This window comes from Gallus gallus, chromosome 1, assembly GCF_016699485.2.
Source record: "Gallus gallus isolate bGalGal1 chromosome 1, bGalGal1.mat.broiler.GRCg7b, whole genome shotgun sequence".
Lineage (NCBI taxonomy): Eukaryota > Metazoa > Chordata > Aves > Galliformes > Phasianidae > Gallus > Gallus gallus.
Genome location: NC_052532.1, coordinates 177,769,191 through 177,779,044, shown reverse-complemented (window position 1 = coordinate 177,779,044; position 9,854 = coordinate 177,769,191). Strand labels below are relative to the sequence as shown.

The window sequence follows — 9,854 nt, the reverse complement described above, 5'->3', positions numbered from 1 at the left end:
ATAGATATGTATTTAAATACATGCTGCCCTCTCCCTGCCCCAGACAGACATCTGGCCAGTTCCCATCTGCTGACTGTGACCTGAAGCATTTTTCTCTCTCTCTCATTAGTTTGGGCTTTTGCTGAGGTTCAGTAGCTCACACATGCTGATCCATCAGTTGTTTCTATTGGCAAACAGGTCCATCGTTAACAATGAGATACTATAGCATCTGCTAATTTAAGTGGGAGCCACATCCTGTTGTGCATTAGGTGTTTAGCAGTGTGGGCATTTATCAAAAAAAAGAAAAAAAAAAAAAAGATTAAGTGAAATACACGTGTGTAATATTAAGGATATTTCAGGCTATAAATAACACATTTCATTTCTCTTCATCTTTAAACTAACATACACATTTTACCATAGGGAAAAATTTGTCTAAATCTTTCTGGATAGTTTAACTCTGGCAACCTCGGTAAACACAATGCTTGTCTGTTAAAATCGTTTGCCTGCCTTTCTGTGCTGGGTGGGCCGCCCCTACCAGCCAACACAAAAGATTATGAAGGGTTTGAAGGCTGCAGCACTGGTGCAGCACAGCTGGGTGGCACACAGCCCACACGGGCATTTGCTTCCAGAACATCGGAATTGCAGAGTAATGAATTAACTTCAGTCAGAAATAAATTTTCAATGTTTTAATGGCATCAGCAGCAGCACAAATAGCTTCAAACTTAACAAGTACATTAGTGGAAGGAAAACATTTTTTAAGGCAAAGTGATTTCCAGAACTTGGGTTTTTAGTGATTTCTGTGAGCTACCAGAATGAGATTTTAAATACTGATGTTGCTAGATTTGGCTTTGTTAGATGACGTGGGTTATTAATTAATTGCGAACTGGTTTGAGGCACACTACTTACAAGACACATCCAAAACTCTGGGTATGAGGCTGTTATTTGTTATCAATCAAATAGTTTAGTTACCTAAATCCTAGGACAGCTGGCACTCAAAGAAAAGAGCTAACATCAGGAAGACTTGCAAAAATCAGAGCTTTGAAACAATTTTTCCTTGAACAATGAGAGTATAAGAAGCATAACAAAAGCTGTGAGAAGTAGCAGAGAAGAAGAGTTTGACAGTGTCAAGTTCCACAGCAGTCCCTTCTCCCAGGAAAGGTGCTTTTGGTAGATGCATCCCCTTAAGAAGCTCATGGCTAAGGGTGGGATTGACGTGTGCTGCATGCCAACCACACTGAAACCTGTCTTTATCATCAGTAAGGAGGAAAGAAGTTTAATAACCAGAAACTGGAGACCAAACAGAGGCTGGATTAAACGCCCATTGAAGTCAATGGAAGGACTCCTGCTGACTTCACTGAGATGTGGATTGGGTCCCAGTTTTAGCCCTCTGAAACAAATGCAAAATTTGTTTAGTTTCCTGCTTTTGAACGCAGCTTAGTTTTCTAAACAGGGCACAAACATTCATGTGTCTGTTTCTGCGATCCTCTCCTCTTATGAAGTCATTCCAGCCCTTCTATCAGTAGACTTGTTGTAATATATTTCATGCTTAGTCTTCAAAGAAATGTTAACATTCACAGATAAAAGATTCTGTATGCTGTCCACACCGCAACTGTCACCACAAACCCAGCAATGATGACATGAGTGGATGATAAATATCCTCATATAAAAACTATTTCTCATGAGCGGCAAAAGAGCCATAAGCAAACCTTTGTTGCTCTCTCTCTGAGCCAAGGAAAGTGCCTCCCATGGCAATACCTTTGGGCCAGCTGATGCAAGAGCAGAGCAAAGCCTCTGCCCTGATCAGGCCGCAAGGAACAGGTGAGTGAGTCTGGACTGTGCACACATCCCACGGATGCTTGCGTCCAGCCCTATGGTGGGAAAAAGCCAGGCATCCTTGCAGCAAAAACACACCATCCTCCACATCAAAAAGGCACCAGGAGTCTTCATACAGGTCTGCACTATATAATGGGCAGATTTTCAGTGAGGGCTCAGGAGACAAATGAAGCTTTTATCTGCTTTCCAGCCCTCTGCAATAGGAGTTTATGTTAAAGCCACTTAACTGTCTTGAGTGCAGCCCTGTGGATTACCTGTTTGTGTGAATCGAGTACATTACCTGATCACATGAGCACTGGGGATAAGTTTTCTATAACTAGCTTTGCTTTGAAGGGATCTTCAGCTACTTCGGGATTCTCACAAAGAAGTGCCTCAAATGAGGCAGGATTAAGAATAAGCAATACTTCACTTTGCCTTGTGTTTCTCCAGCTTCATTTACTTAGCTTTACTTACTTACTCGGTCACTTATTTGTGTGTCATAACTGTGGGATGAGGAATAAACCTCCCAAAGTATGCAGCTCGTATAACCTTTACAGCTCCGTGGGTTAAATATTATATAAAGAAGGGAGTGAAAGTCATAAAAGGAAATATCTTTTTCTGAGCTGCAATTCAAAGGACTGTGAGTAATTTTCTAAAAGTTCAAATTAAAAAAAAAATAGAGTTTAAAATGTTATTTTACCACACCTTTTTTTTTTTTTCTTTTCTAGAAGAAACATTAGAAATAATTACTTCTACAGAACATTTTAAAATTAAAATAATGGCAAGGGATGCGTACTCTATTTCAGAACACTTTGAATGATGCACCCTTTTTCAGGAAATTTCATGTGGAGGAAAGGAAACGGGGAAAGTTGAGCACCAGAGACTGCACTTTGTGAGTCTGGTCCACTTTTCCCCCTTGGCTTTGATCGCTCACCAACACATGGTGCTACCTCAGGGCACCTTCAGAGCTGCTGTGACCCTCACTGCTATGCCAAGCTGAGGACTTTGGACCTTTCACCACTGGGGAACAAGCCTACCACTGCTGTCAGCATGAGGAGTGGGGAAAGCTTTTGGGGACTGCAGGGCAACTCAACACCACCACCTCCACTAGTGTTTTCCCCCACCACTGAAGACTAGCTACCAGTTTGACAGCTACTCTCCCCTTCTGGGCTGGTATCCATGGTACAGCATGCTGCAGCTCCCTTTTTTTGCTTTGAAAATACTGATTTTCTGTTGCTACCCAACTGCAGTGTGGGGTACAAAACAGCCTCTGGCAGCTGCCATGAGTCCCGTCTCCTCTTTCTGGGAGGGGCTTCAGGGAAGGGGGACCAACAACTCTCGGTCCCCTGAGGAGACACTTGGTTTGACAGCAAGTGTCATGGCAATCAGAAGTGGAGCTGCTCACGCCAAGACCATGGAGAACTGTAAAACAGAAATATGTGATGATAAATTATGAGGGTCAAGCTGCCTTTCCTGTCACATAAAATATGGAAATCAAAGCTTGACATGAGACAGTGGTGTCCACTTGCAGCCCAGAAGGCCAACTGCATTCTGAGCAGCATCAAAGAAGAGGTGGCAGCAGGGAGAGGGATTGTTCCCCTTTACTCTGCCCTTGCAAGGCCCCATCTGGAGTACTCCTTCCAAGTCTGGGGCCCCCAGTACAGGAAGGATGTGGAACTGTTGGAGAGGGTCCAGAGCACAGCAATGGAGATGATCAGAGGGATGGAGCACTTCTCCTACAAAGATAGGCTGTGGGAGCTGGGCTTGTTCAGTCTGGGGAGGAGAAGGCTCTGGGGAGACCTCATTGTGTCTTTCAGTACTTGATGGGAGCATACAAAAAGGGAGAAGAATGACTTTTTACGCAGTCTGATAGTGGTAGGACAAGGGGGAATGGTTTTAAACTATAATAGGGTAGATTTAGATTAGATTTTAGGGGAAAATTTTTCACTCAGACAGTGCTGAGGCGCTGGAATAGGTTGCCCAGAGAAGCTGTGAATGCACCATCCCTGGAGCCATTCAAGGCCAGGTTGGATGGGGCTCTGGGCAGCTTTTTCTAGTACCTGATCTAATGGCTGTTTTAGTGGGTGGCAGCCCTGCCCACATCAGGGGGGTTGGAACTGAATGATCGTTACTGTCCCTTCCAACCCAAGCCATTCTATAATTCTGTGAGATACCTCCCAAATTTTCAGGAGGTACAAACTAGAGAGTTTGAGATACATCGTTTAGGAAGGAGAGAGTTCATTTCTCCAGTCAGCAGGTTCGCTTTATTTAGTGAAGAATTTATGGTTTCTTTATAATGTTCCTTTAAATATGAAAACCATCTGCTGTCTGAAAAGCAGCTCCAGCTCTGTGTCTGTGCCTCATCCATGCTGCTTGAATGCTTTTTGTACACGAGGCTGCTCACTGTCTCTCTTGGAAAGACATTACAGTTTTTTCTTCTTTGTCGTGCCGTTGCAATAAATTAAAAAAACCATTTTGACTGCAAGTCAGTACTTCTGTATGGAAAATAATATAACTTATCACTCATCACTGGTAATAATACATTGCCTGAAGACATTCCTTTGTCAAGCCTGTTGGTGATCACTTTATGCCCCAAAGGATTATGCTTATGACTCAAGATAATTCAGTTTCAGATTATATATTTGTTTATGAAAGTATAATCTTTGTTCAAAAGAATCTGAAATACTTTCTCTAGTTATATCTTGTGACAATGAGACACCTTTTCCTCAGAGCTAAATAAAGACAATCATCAGAGCCAAGGATGGGCTCACTGTGAGGCAGAGAGAAGGGCAGCAGGAGAGGAGAGGAGGAGGGTGGAGGAAGAGTCTTCATGTCTCTGCAGCATAAAAGCATACACAGCTTCCAGCCAGTCTTGTCTTTCACCTTGTGCCCTTATTCTGCAGTTTTCTATACTTACTGAGGCTAAAATTAAAAAGCACTGGTGTTCTCCCATACTTCTTTTGTGTGCCCATATAAATATCAAATAATATTGCTAAGTTATAAATACTGCTTCTTTGAGACGGTTTGTTGTCATTGTTGTTGTTTTTCCTGGGAATGCTTTCCAGTTGTTTGATAATATCTCATAAACTTAAATAAATGAATAAATAAGAAATCTTTTCACTGAAGACTTTGTGGTTGCACTGTGTAACTAAACAGAAAACATTTGGCAGGTTCAGCTAAACAATGACTATGCTTCCAAATGCTGATAGTGTAAATCAAACTGAAGCAAACACATCATGTTTGTCCATTTCATGAGGACATTGAGGGTCTAATGGCATTATTCTGTGCTTGGATTTGGCCATAACTCTCTTGGGTTTGGACAGAGAGAATGACAAAACCTGAAAAGCTCTGAAAATATTGTGGTGCTGCCAATTAAATCTGTAAAAAAGCTGAGTTGTGGACTTGAATTTAAGTTTTAAGTTAGCGTCATGCTTTACCTCAACATGTCAGTTGTTTTTGGCATCAAGATGAAGATAAACTGTATCTTTGAATGAACCAAACAGCTCCTGACTCTCAAAAAGATAACTTTGGGGGTACAAAATCTTTAATGCACATGGAAGCAAGAAGGGACTTTCCAGAGCCATGTGTGCAGAGCTCAGTGTGGGTCATTTCTGAGTGGTTCTCAGGCATATGTACTTGGTAGGTACTGAAGCCTGCAAAAGCAGATGCAGACTGTGGGCCATACTTTGTGAAGATCAGACCCTTGGTATCAAGTTAGGATAGAAAGTCTGCAGACAAAACAGAAATTAGGGCTTGAAATGCACCACTTCTCCCTGAAGAAAGAATTTGCTGGTATGCATAGTAAATTTAGTCACAGTAGAATGACAACTACTCTCAGCACATGATTGAAGCTGCTTTCCCTTGGACCACACACGCATATATAGTCTGTCCCTCTCTCAGGAGAAAAGCCTTCTTCTGCCCACGGCCCTGATGAATGATAATCACAAACACTTTTAAGATTTACAGAAGATTCAAAGGGGCAACCTGAAACAGTACTTGTTTTTCCTTAAAATGCATCTTAATAAAAACATTTTCCTAGGAATATTCAAGACATGATTCCATTTTTCTGAGATAAGTCTAGTTGTTATAAAGTCATTTCAGAAAGAACTTGAATTTCTCATTACTCTAAATCCTGTAATGTTGCACCCCAGCACAGACATCCCAGAGAAAAGCTGTGGGAAGCCATGGGGTGATTGTCCTTAAGATGATGTTCTCTGACACCATGAATTTAGCCTTGTGACGTTGCCACTCAACACCATGCCTACATTCTGCCTGCACTTCTCCCTCCTTGGTTGAATATCTGTGTCCATACGGGAATTTGTTCTGTGCATGATCTGGTTCACCTCAAAGTTACCAACAGATTTTGAAATATGATGCTTTAGATTTGACCTTCCATACAGTATAATACATTTGCAGTGCCCCTACCAGTGTGTCCCCACCAGTTGTTCTCCAGGCTCGCTCGAATGGGAGCCTAGGCTCAAACCTATGTTTTGATTCAACTTAATTTGGATCTTGTCCTCTTCAGAAAGGAAAATGTACCATGTCAAAGCTGATGGTCAGTTTGTGCTTTCCTGTAAAAGTTGCAATCAGCTGGGAAGAATTGCAGCATAAAATGGCAGTGATTACCAGGGTAAAAGTACCATGCAAAAAGGTCACATCACTTGGGATGAGTCTTCGCCATGGGGAACACATGGTTTGCCAAATCTATATGCCATTCCCCCAGTTTAGTCCAGGGTAGGTATTGACTTGGCAAGATCTTGCTGTGGAAATATGAGGCAGCCCTATGAAAGCTGTATCATCTCCATCATGTTGCATAGGCTAAAATGAAGCTGGACAGACTTTTAGAAAGGTCTTCCCACTGAAGCTGTTTATGACATATGGTGTTGCAGGCTAGGGGTTTTTCTCCTTTTTACTTGAAACAATTCCTCAGGTTTTGTGAGTACATTAAAAGAACCACTGCTGACAATTTATTTTCAAAGAAAAAAAAACTGAGACAGGAAGTATTTTGTCAGAAGTATTTGCTTTCCACAGAAAATTTCAATACTTACTTAAACCCCATGAGGAAAAGAACTAAAACTGAAAAGATTCTGTGTTTTGGTCATAAGGCATAATATTTGGTTTTGAGGAAGCTGTCATAGTGTCTCATGGGAGCTGTGATTCAGCTGCCTCACATTTCCAATCATTTTATGGGACAGGCTCCTCAGCCAAAGGAGTTCTTTCACTGTGCAGTAGGCAACTATTGGTGAGTCAGTCCTCCTTCCTCACCAAGATGCAGTTTAGCAGGAAGTACCACTCACAGCAAGGGACAGACACATGTGGTATGACTGTCATAACTCTTACAAGGCCCCACGGTAGCATTTCTGATTCACAGTTTGTTGTGTTCACTGGAAAGAGTTCAGATTTTGATTCTTTCCCAGTAATTTAATTCCCAATTAGTCTATGGGGAAATAAAAACTATCTCTGATCAGCTCTAGTTAAAAGTCTGACAGATGAACATCCCCTCTATTTTCTGAGTATTTGGCTGTTAAATGCCATTCTCTCTTCATTTTGACATGTGTTTTGACAATTGATTAAAGTCATGCTCAGGCATCCCAGGGGACCAGGTGAAGTGTTTCAGCCTCTCTGGGCCCCGTTCTTGTGGGCTGTGCTGAGTACCCAAACACCACCTAACCTTACCTGAGAAGCGGGCATTGGGTGTTGTATTGGTGACCGAATCAAGAAAACATGGGAATGAGGAAGGTATGCCCACACAAATCCTGCTTAACTGTAGAAGAGTTTTGATATGTCAGACACAATATTTGTTATAAGGCACACCAATTTTAAGACTGAAACTGATGTAATGAAGGAATTCTTAAAATGTTAATAATATTTATGCTGCAAGTTATCATCACTATTAACAACAAAATGTATGTGTTAGTATATCACGCATCATTACAGTAAACTCGCCTACTTTCAGAAGAACTTGAAAAATGAAATCTACCAGTTTTTTCTAAGACTCTCATCAATTTATATTTGTACTGCTAATATTTTTATGATGATGAGATCCAATATAGGGCTGCTGTATGTCCAGCCAAAAATCAGACTCTGTAGTTTGTGGAATTACATTGAAGAAAAAAAGTTTTTCACAATAAGGGTTGTGAGGCAGTGACACAGATTGCCCAGAGAGGTGGTGGGTGATGCCTCCTCTCTGGAGATATTTAAGGTCATGGATGGGGCTCTGAGCAACCTGATGAAGCTGTAGGTTTCCTCGTTCATGGCATGGGGGGACTATATGATCTTTAAAGATCCCTTCCAACAATAAGGGTTCTATGATTCTACAATTGCGTGAGTTTTTATAAGATGGTAGCAAATTTGTAGGGGCTGACTATTTGCAGAAGACCGTAGTGTAGGTGAAATCTCTTTGCATTGGATGCATAGAGAACAGGTACTGGAATTAGCAAGTTGTCAGTGTTACTGCAGCTGCAGCCCACATTGCTGTGGTTATATGGCCACCATGTGGTAACACATAGAAGAGCTAGACTAGAGTTGGTTGCTTCTAGTTTTTCTGTGCATTACCTACAGAACTGCATACAGTCCTTTCTCTTGATGACATTCCTTGAATAATTTCGTCTTCATTTACAAAATCAAATCAGTAAAAAATTAGATTATTTATCTTGCTGGACCTGATTCACAGTATAGGAATAGTTTTTGCAACGTGATTCCTTGTATCCGCCTGGAAGAAAAGTTCATTTAGGAGGAAAAAAATCCTGTGTTATTAGGAAAAACAGTGGTGGGTGAACTGTCAAAACCAAGACCTGTGCCTCAATTTATAGACAGAAAAAAGTGACCTTGAAAAGATGTGGAAGATGTATGGAAAACACACATTATTAGTGGAGGGTTGTTTGATGCCTACCAAGAGTAACAGACAGGTAGTGAAGCAGTTGGAAACAATTTTTCTTATTAGCATAAACTGAAAAATCCCATGCCTAAATTCCTTTGTATGATCACAAATAAGGACATTAAGGATCCACATGATGACTTGGATTTCATACAAATGGTACCTAATCCTCATTTCTAGTGACATAACCTGGCCAAAAGCAGAGATGACCAGTTAGAAAAATGCCCCAGAATTAGAAGTAAGTTTGGAGTGATTTCCTTGATACCAAAAATTCCAACTTCTCCAGTGTTTTTGCATTAGAACTCACTAGCTTTTGTGATAATAAAAAAAATTAGACAAATATTAAGTCCAATAATTGCAGACACACAAAGAATTTTTTTTTTTCATATTCTCTAAGTACAGGTGAACTTTGCTGCCCTGACAAGCTACCTTTGGGCTATCAGCATACCCTGGAACAAGAGAATAACATTGCTGGTTTGTGTTGACTTGTCTTCTGGCTTCGTTTGAAGAAAGTGAAGACCAAATGCCAAAATTTCCATCACCTTGTCTCCCTTGTGTTCAGGGACACATATCCTTGAAACAGAGTTAATGAAAGGCTGAGGGAGAAATGTCTGTGGAAACTCTCTGTTAAATATTGGCAGATATCACCGTGAGAATTATTTCATGTTAATGCTCAGCCAACATTAACCTGTGCAGCAAATATTGACCTGAACTATGGCATTTGGGTAGAGATCACTTCCAGTTTGGTGATATCCCACTCTCCTATATGCCTCCCCTGCCATTTACCAGCCACCCTCCCAGTGTATATTTAATGTAAGATGGCCTTCTTATATGTAATTTCCCTTAATCCAGAGTAACTGCATAGGTTTCCTGATTAAAACTTTCAAAATAAGGGGTTTGGGACACTAGGTCTAGAATGGGCTGCTCCCAGACAAATTCTTTTTGTTTGCCACAGGAGATTCTTCTGAGCGTAAATGAGTCAAAGAACCATCAGCCTGTGAAGACCACAGGAATGTACTTAATGCTGTATCTACTCAGTAGAATACATTTAAAAAGAACTTCAATAATTGAATAGAATTAAGCATGTGCTTATGTGTTTTGCTGACTTGGGCTCTTTATATCTGAATTTCAACTCTGTCAAAGGGGATAATACTACTTCATGCTTATCTCTTTTTTTCTCTTCTCT

General features: G+C 40.9%; 1 long non-coding RNA gene across 1 annotated transcript in view; it reads right to left on the bottom strand.

Annotated features, from left to right (window-relative positions):
* Positions 1-653: 653 nt before the first annotated feature.
* LOC112531582 overlaps positions 654-9,854 on the bottom strand; it is a 107,757-nt gene continuing 98,556 nt past the window's right edge. Inside the window, exon 7 of the long non-coding RNA XR_003073460.2 lies at positions 654-1,366. This is a non-coding gene — a long non-coding RNA (uncharacterized LOC112531582). The remainder of the gene's footprint in view (positions 1,367-9,854) is intronic.